Source organism: Strigops habroptila, chromosome 5, assembly GCF_004027225.2.
Source record: "Strigops habroptila isolate Jane chromosome 5, bStrHab1.2.pri, whole genome shotgun sequence".
In the NCBI taxonomy this organism is placed as follows: Eukaryota; Metazoa; Chordata; class Aves; order Psittaciformes; family Psittacidae; genus Strigops; species Strigops habroptila.
The window spans coordinates 48,448,289-48,456,039 of record NC_044281.2 but is presented as its reverse complement, the minus strand read 5'-3'; positions in this window follow the sequence as shown (position 1 = coordinate 48,456,039).

The window sequence follows — 7,751 nt, the reverse complement described above, 5'->3', positions numbered from 1 at the left end:
CGTTGGTTAGCAAGCAGGGTCAGTCCCCTCCTCTCCCACGGCTGATTGCAGGGACCTCTCCCTATGTACAGCTCTCCCTAAAACCTTTCTCTGCCTTTCCAGCCCAGCTTCATTCCCAGCATGTCTCACACTTGGTGCCTCCAATGCTAGCTCTCCCTACTCACTCCCAGCTGGTGACACTGCAGGCATTTTGGGCAGGTCTTACGCCAAAACATTTTTCCTCTAGTTCGGTCTGTTGTTAGCATAAGCAGTATGAATACCTCAACCCAGCTGGTCTCCAGAATGCTTGACTTGCATGACATTGCTGGAACCTCTGTGCACTGCCTGGGGATGCCCATGGTCCTCCCAGACACATGCATCAGCTGAGAGCCCTGGGCCTGGCTGGGGGCAAAGGGGAGCCAGGGATAAGTGCTAAGTGATGTTTAGCCATCAGCCTGAGGTGAGTTGTCTCAGGTTTCCGTCAGACACTGCCTGCACATCAGAGTCAAAGTGTGCCCTGGCTGGTAATGGCCTTTTAGGGGAAAAGAGGAGAAAAAAGCTGTTTCATATCTTCCCTCATAGATCCAAGGTTATTAAGTGCACAGCAGTAGGCAGAACTCCTCAGGGGCTCCTCCAGTGACAGTGATCTTCAGCAGGTGTAATAATCCCACCATTTTCCTGCTCTGGACTTGACAAGAAACTTGGGAAATTGCTTTTTTTGCTGGGTCTAGTGAGGTTTGTGAGAGTTTCTGCACCAGCTCTGTCATTGTAACCACTGTTTCCTTCTTTGCATGATGTTTTGCTGAGTCAAAATTGCTTGATGTGTTAAAACAAATGATCTCTGTAAACAACGATAGCTACCTGCGTAATTGCTGTTAATCGCCTGTGACGCACATCTGCAGAATACTACCGATATCTTGGGTGCATGTACCCTGTACATAAATGACTTTCTAGTGTCACAGCATTGTCCAAAATACAGAGTCCACTGCGGAGAGGCTTCGGCAGTGAGATTTTATGGTCCTGAGCCCAATCTTTAAATAGATGCAGAATCACAGTCAGTGTTATATCCTGTTTACTCATTTTGAATATATTATTAAGTGTTTATTGATACCAAAAGAGCATCATTAAATAGCATGCCAACTGCAGATGAACACTATATTGATGATGGCTTGTGGCATGGGTGATGTGTGAATTTTATTAACATTGTCATTTCCAATCCCCAGCATCATAAAGGACTTGGATGTTTTCTATTACAGTTGCAGATCAACTTTAACACTACTAAAGCAATCACAGCATGGGAAATTAGGTATAAACTGAAAAATAATTAAAGGTCTGGTGACAACTTGATAACAGTGAGTATTTAAAGTGTTGGTAACAAATACTGAATTTTAATTTTTGTGCTATAGCTGATACTAGTAATCGAGATGAAAAGCATCTTCACTGCTTTAGGAAAGCTCACTCACATGTGTATTATGTAAGGAGAGGAAAGAAAAAAGGTTAAAAACCATAGTTCTGGGTTAGGTCTGCTAATATCTTAGGAATCACATTAAAACCTGCAGAAAGGAATGTGCCAGAGCTGACCGAGCTGCTTTTCGAAGAGCATTAAGCTGCAGGAGGTATCTTCAGCAGCCTCTGCACTGTTTAGGATACACTCTTTAGGCACTATGTGAGTGGAAGTGATCAGGGGCATGCATTTTAAAGCAAATGATCACTACATGGGGGCAAACACAAGATCTGCAGCATGGACAGGGGCTGTACAAAGATGAGCCCAACGGCATGGAACACAGCTAAGTTCAGAGAGAGGAGATGGCTGGGTTGCACTGGAGCTGCTTCATTTGCTTTTCTTCCACGGGATTTTTGTAGTGGTTATGGTCTTGGCACACTGTGTTTGCTGAGATATTTGGTGCTGGTCTTTTCGTGACTCCTCACATCTGTCTGGAGCTGTTGGTCACCTCCCAGCTCAGCAATCGGACCCTTTCTGGGGTAACTAGTTGAAATCTGGTTGGGGGGAAGGAAATGAGATTTAGCAGCCACATAGGAGAGCAAGGGCAGAAGGAGGCAGCTGGGGCCATCAGGGAAATAATTTCAAAGCCATATTTAAGTAACACGTTGGAGGCTATAAGCTGTATTATGACTCCAAAGAACTGAGAAGGTGAACATTTCCCTCACTGTCCTTTCCCCATTGGCAGTGCATGTTTCAAAGGCAGCACAGAGACCTGTGTGAGCAATGCCTTTCCGTGACAGTGCTACTTCCTCTATCAATGCACTCATCTGTTTGTGTTTATTGATCAGCTTTATCGAACTGAATTTGACAGCGAGCACACTGTTCCTATCTCATTCAAGAGTGGGCACAGCTTAACATGTGGTGAAAAGCATGTCGGCTCTGGTTGCATTTTTAGGGCTGGAAGCGAGTGCCTTAGCTCCTCAGTTATCCACTTCTGATCCCTTGTCAATTATCTTAACATCCTTCGTATCCCACCTGACTCCTCACTTGCAAACACTTAGAATCAGGTATTGGCTTTGCTATTCAGTCTTCATTTGTGATTCCAGTGAAAATCAAACTGTAAATAATAAACAGAAGCAGGAGGCATTTCTGTAGGACTGAGACACTAGAGGATGCTTGGAGACTCTACACAGCCAGCACCCACCTGCCTTCCCAAAGACTACTTGTTCTTGGGATGAAATAAAGAACAAATACCTCAGACTCTGCTCCTAGGGACTGACAATATCAGTGAGCAAAACCAAGAGCTGTTGGGAGGCAGGGAGGAAAAGAAAAAGGACTTTGCTAAGGTCTTGCAGTATACCAGCAGCTCTTCTACTGCATGGCATCCCATCTTCTCCAGCAAGCCTATGTCCACATTTAATGAGTATGTTAAATATCCCTGACATTTAAGCAGTCTCTCCTAAGAGCTGCTGCTGGAGCAGATGGGAAGGGGAATGCAAGGGTGCAGGAGGTACCCGAGGCCATACCCGCATCAGAGCAAGGATGTGCCAGTCCTGAGCATTTTGCAGCTGGTGTCACTGCCCCGTGGCAGGGCAGGACCCTGCAGGCACTCCTTGTTGCATTTCAGGTATACCCACAGATGCCAGAGGGAGCTTGGCCCCAGGAGGACCAACAGCAATTGTGGGGGGCACATCCTGCACATCATCCACTTTGGATGTGCATCTCTTGCCACATTGCAAAGCCAAGGGCGGGAGGAAGGTGTATTTTCCAGTCAAGAATTTGGCTCTGCTGCCTCTGTAAGAGCCGAGCAGCACAACAGCAGATTGTAAAGGGGCTCAGGGCCCTGTAACTCTATCAGTTTTGATCAATTTTTCAGTCGAGTTAGTAATACACCAGAGAGCATGTCAACGTGCTTTATGGAGGTCTGCAAGTGCCTACCATAGCTAATCCATAAAGCTCAAATGGTTTCCTGGAAAACAGACATTTTGTTGTCACCATGAGGAGACTACTAAGCAGGGGGAGAAAAAAATAATAGAAGAAAAATAGACAGTCTGCAGAACCTGCTTGAGCTGGGAAGAAGCTTGAACACCTTGACAGGAAATGCAGGCAGCACTGGAGGGATGGGCTCAAGGCAGCTGCCTGTGGTGTCCAACAGCCAGAGAGCACAGGGAAACATCACCACTGCCAGCCCCATGCCCCTTCAGTCCTAGTCTCTGCAACTCTTCCACCCTCTCGCCCAGGAAAAGCAACTGTACTGTGTTAATTTTTAATGAAACATAACAATCAGGTTTTAGCAATTAATGGAGATGCAATTTAAAACACCAAACTGTCACCCCCTGCCTCTGTGTCTCAGTCCATAAAATGTGGATTGCTATGAACTTGCAACATTAACTCCATGCTTTAAGCATGTTGAGTGGGAAAGACATTTCATCACTTCAGTATTTGAATGATTCTCACAGTTTTCTGAATTCATGATTATGATATAAGATTATTTTGCTTTCAGGGTGTTTACCAGAGCCTTTTTTCTCAGACTCCCCAAGACATCATGACACCTTCTCCCCTCTCTCTGCCACTGAAAGCTTTCATGAAATTGCTTTTAAATGAATCCAGTTTTTTCAAAGCATCTTCTGTGTTTTGAACCCTGGAGTGAATTTTGGAGATCCCACCATAATGCAAAAGCTGAAATTTTACTATTAAAAATGTGCTAGGAGAGTTTTTTCACATTCACTTGACTCAAGGTCTGGGAATTAGTAAGAATGCTAAATATCCTGACACTTAAGGCGAAATAGTAAGAGTGGGTGCTCACTGCAGAAACCGAAAGTGAATGGAGGTCAGAGCTGAAGAGTACTGTATAGCTGGAGCCCTCCTCACTCCTGACCCCTCTAGCATTGCTTATTCACTGCATAGATTCCAGCAGCCCATACGTGCTCATGGTATATATACATCTATAGAGTGCTTCTGCCCTAGAGAGCAGGACTGATCCTGCCTACACCTCTGCCAAACCAATCTTTCTGATTCTATCTATTTTATTCATAGGAGAAATATGGACTGCAAAGGAAGAGAAGAAAATAATTGCCCAGAGACTTGACTATTGAGCCTGAGTAAAATCTGCTGGCTTTTTTCCACAGTAACTGTTCCAAAGTATGGCCATTCTCAGAGATTACCAGTTTGCTGAATACCCTTTTTTCCTCACAGTGTTCAACATAAAGTACTTTTCCTTTCCACAGCCTATAAAAGAAGATTAATCCGCAAACTGAAAGCCAAATCCTTCAGTCTTCCCTCTGCTGAGTCTCAATGCAGAGAATAATACTTGGCAAGCAGTAATCACATCGTAAGTGTTGCCTAAGGCCTGATTCGTACAGGATGAAAAGTCAGCGAGTGATAAGTTTCCAAATGACCTGTCACCTCCTAAAAAGAAAAAACAAAGACAACAGCCAGAAACGCCAGCTCAAGCACAACTAAATGGGGATTCAAGAGAAAGAGCAGAAAATTGTCCTTGCATCCCCATCTAGTGGCTTTTGGTAAAATAAATCTGTAGTCCCTTTCATTTGGACATTTTCTCTTCTATGTGTTAATGCAATCTTCTAAATGATAAACAAGCACATTGCTAAACTTGCATCAGAAGTGCTGGGCTGAGTCAAAGCTCCTCGATTTGATGTATTTCTCTGGATTCAATTTTTTAAAAATATTCTTTAGTAAGTTTTCAGGCTTTCAATATTTTTCTTCATCTCTGCTGACTTTGTGGCCAAAACCACTGTGGTAGCAGAAAGCTGCTGGGCTCCAAAGGGACCAACGGGCATGTTTGCTGCCTGGCATAAATACCAGGGTTTGAGAGATGGCAGAACTTACCGCGAATGTAAGAGAAACATTAACCCAACTTTCAACGAAATGTTAATTTAGCCAAGGACATTCTTTTTAAGAGCAGAACAAACCAGAAAGATTCACAGATCAGCCAAAGCTTCTGTGGAAGGTGAGCATCGCCCATTGGACTCGTACCCGCTCTTCCACTGTTTTCTGTCTATTTACCCAGAAAAGGATAACTCATCATCTTATTCCATTGATGGCATAAAAAGAAATATTCCAGGTTTGTAACAGTTTTCTGCCTGGCTTTTTCTGGGGTACCTTGGCTGCTCAGAGAGTTCAGGCGTCTTCACTTCAGTGGTGGTGCTGTGTCAGGCATGCTGTGATGGCTGGTTTCAGCCTTGCTTTAAGAGGAGATAAATAAACAGAATTTCAGTTGTGATCTTTCGTTTCAGGTGCAATTAAAATGTAATCAGTAATATTGATAATTCAGTGGTACTTTTGTGTTAGCTGCTCTCTGAGCTCTTTATGGCCCTTATGGGAACTCAGCACCCATTGGTCTCTGGGTCTGCCATCAGTTTGCATTACCTTGCAACATGCTGTGATTAATCCAAACTGCCCAGCTGTAACTCCTGCACCTGCAGACTTACTTGCTCCCAGTTACAGGCTGATTGGTGAGCCCCACAGAGGCAGAGGAGCATCGATTTAGCACATCAGCATAGCTGAGAGACCTTAACATAAAGCAAAGCTCCTGTGGTGCCGAGCTCCCCTGGATGTACCCCTCCTCAGCCGCCCTCTAAAGGTCCCTTATCACAGCCTTGTTTCTCAACAAAAACTCCTGTCCCCCTTAGTCTGTCTTCTTGAACCAGAAAAACTTCCTAGGGACCAGTCTCTATGGCCTTACTATTTGCACTGCTGACTTTGAGCTCAGGACAAACCCTCTTAGGCTGGCAATTCCCTATGTTTCTATACAGTGGGGTGTGCAGATGCCCTAGTTTTGGAGCACTGTACCTGTTGGATGTGTTTAATCCTGCCAATGCTGTGTTCCTAGCACATGTCGTCAGCAGCAGCACAGGTACAGACATGGAAATTTAAATTCTGAGTGTATTTTCCTGGCTAAAGACCCATGAGATCTCAAGGGGTAAAAGGCACACTCTTCTGCACCTGGCTTTGCTCTGAGAGATTTTTATTTTTTTTTGAACACTGTATGGTCTGTAGAGCAAAAGCTGGTCTTCACCTTGAATCAAAGAGCCTTTTCTGAAGGCGGTCACGTTGGATTCTCCCTCTGCCCTTGACTTAGCTCTGTAATTACAGCTACATAAGATATGACCTCCAGTCAAATAGTTTGAAAAGGGTGGTTTTAAAAGCTCTTGCAGAACTGCACCAGCAGCCAGGCTTTAATAAAAAAGCAGGAAGGGCTGTGTTAAAAAAAAAAAATAAAAATTGATCTCCAGACCTAGATGCTTTGTTATTTTGTGAGGTTGAATTGAAATGTGGCTGGAGTGGCTGGGCCCAGCAACAGTGAATGCTGTGTCACCAGGATAGACAAGTTCTGCTTTTCCCATGTCATCTTTTTCAGTATTTATCGGAAGTCATATTCTTTTTCCTATAGGAAAAAACAAATGTATACATATTTAAAAACAAATACTGTTGCTTGAACTCCAAGACCTACTGCTGCCCAAGAGCTGTTAAATAGTTAATAGGATTAATGCAAAACAAAATTTCTTCCCTTAATGAGAAATCTTGTCTTTAACTATCAGGAAAATGGGTACTACAAAATTGCTGGTTACCTTCCTCTCTACCAGAACCTGCCTAATGTAAATAACACGTTTGCATCAAATGTTTTGCTTAGGACAGTACAGAAACTGCTGGCTATACCTTAGAAAATTTGTCTAGGAAATTGAAATTCTCTAACTGATGAAACCCCTTTAATTAAAAAAAGAAACACTGCTGCAGAAGAAAAGAGCTCTGCTCACAAGAAAATCAAAGTTACATTGCATGGGCCTTAATCAGTTGTTCTAGGTGGAGCTGGGAGGATCTTAAAGAATAAATTAGCAGTGCCATGAAGAACCCTGTAAAAATGCCAAGGACCTTCCTGACATTCATCAGCCTAACAGCTGGTCACCATTTAGATGATACTTTTATTGAAATTTGATTTCCAAATGCCCAGGCTTTCCTGCCTGGAGGCACGGTCTGATGCTTGTCATGGTGGGCTGATAGAGATGTAGCATTGAGGGGGCTCAGCACCATGGGTGACACCAGCCTCAGGCGGGCTCACCCTGGGAAAAGCGAATGGCTTACTTCTGCAGGATCAGCCCAAAACTGACCTCCACAGCCGCAGTGTGCGGGGAAAAACACTGTTGCTTTGTTTAATCTCACGCTGCAGCCTGGGTCCAGCTTTAACCATCATCTCCCTAATCAAAACCCCCAGCTTTTTCAATTCGCACGAAAAACACAGTTTAAAGCGGATTTAGTCACGAGCTTGCCAGAACAACCGAAAGCACAGCGTGTGGAGGGCATATCCTCC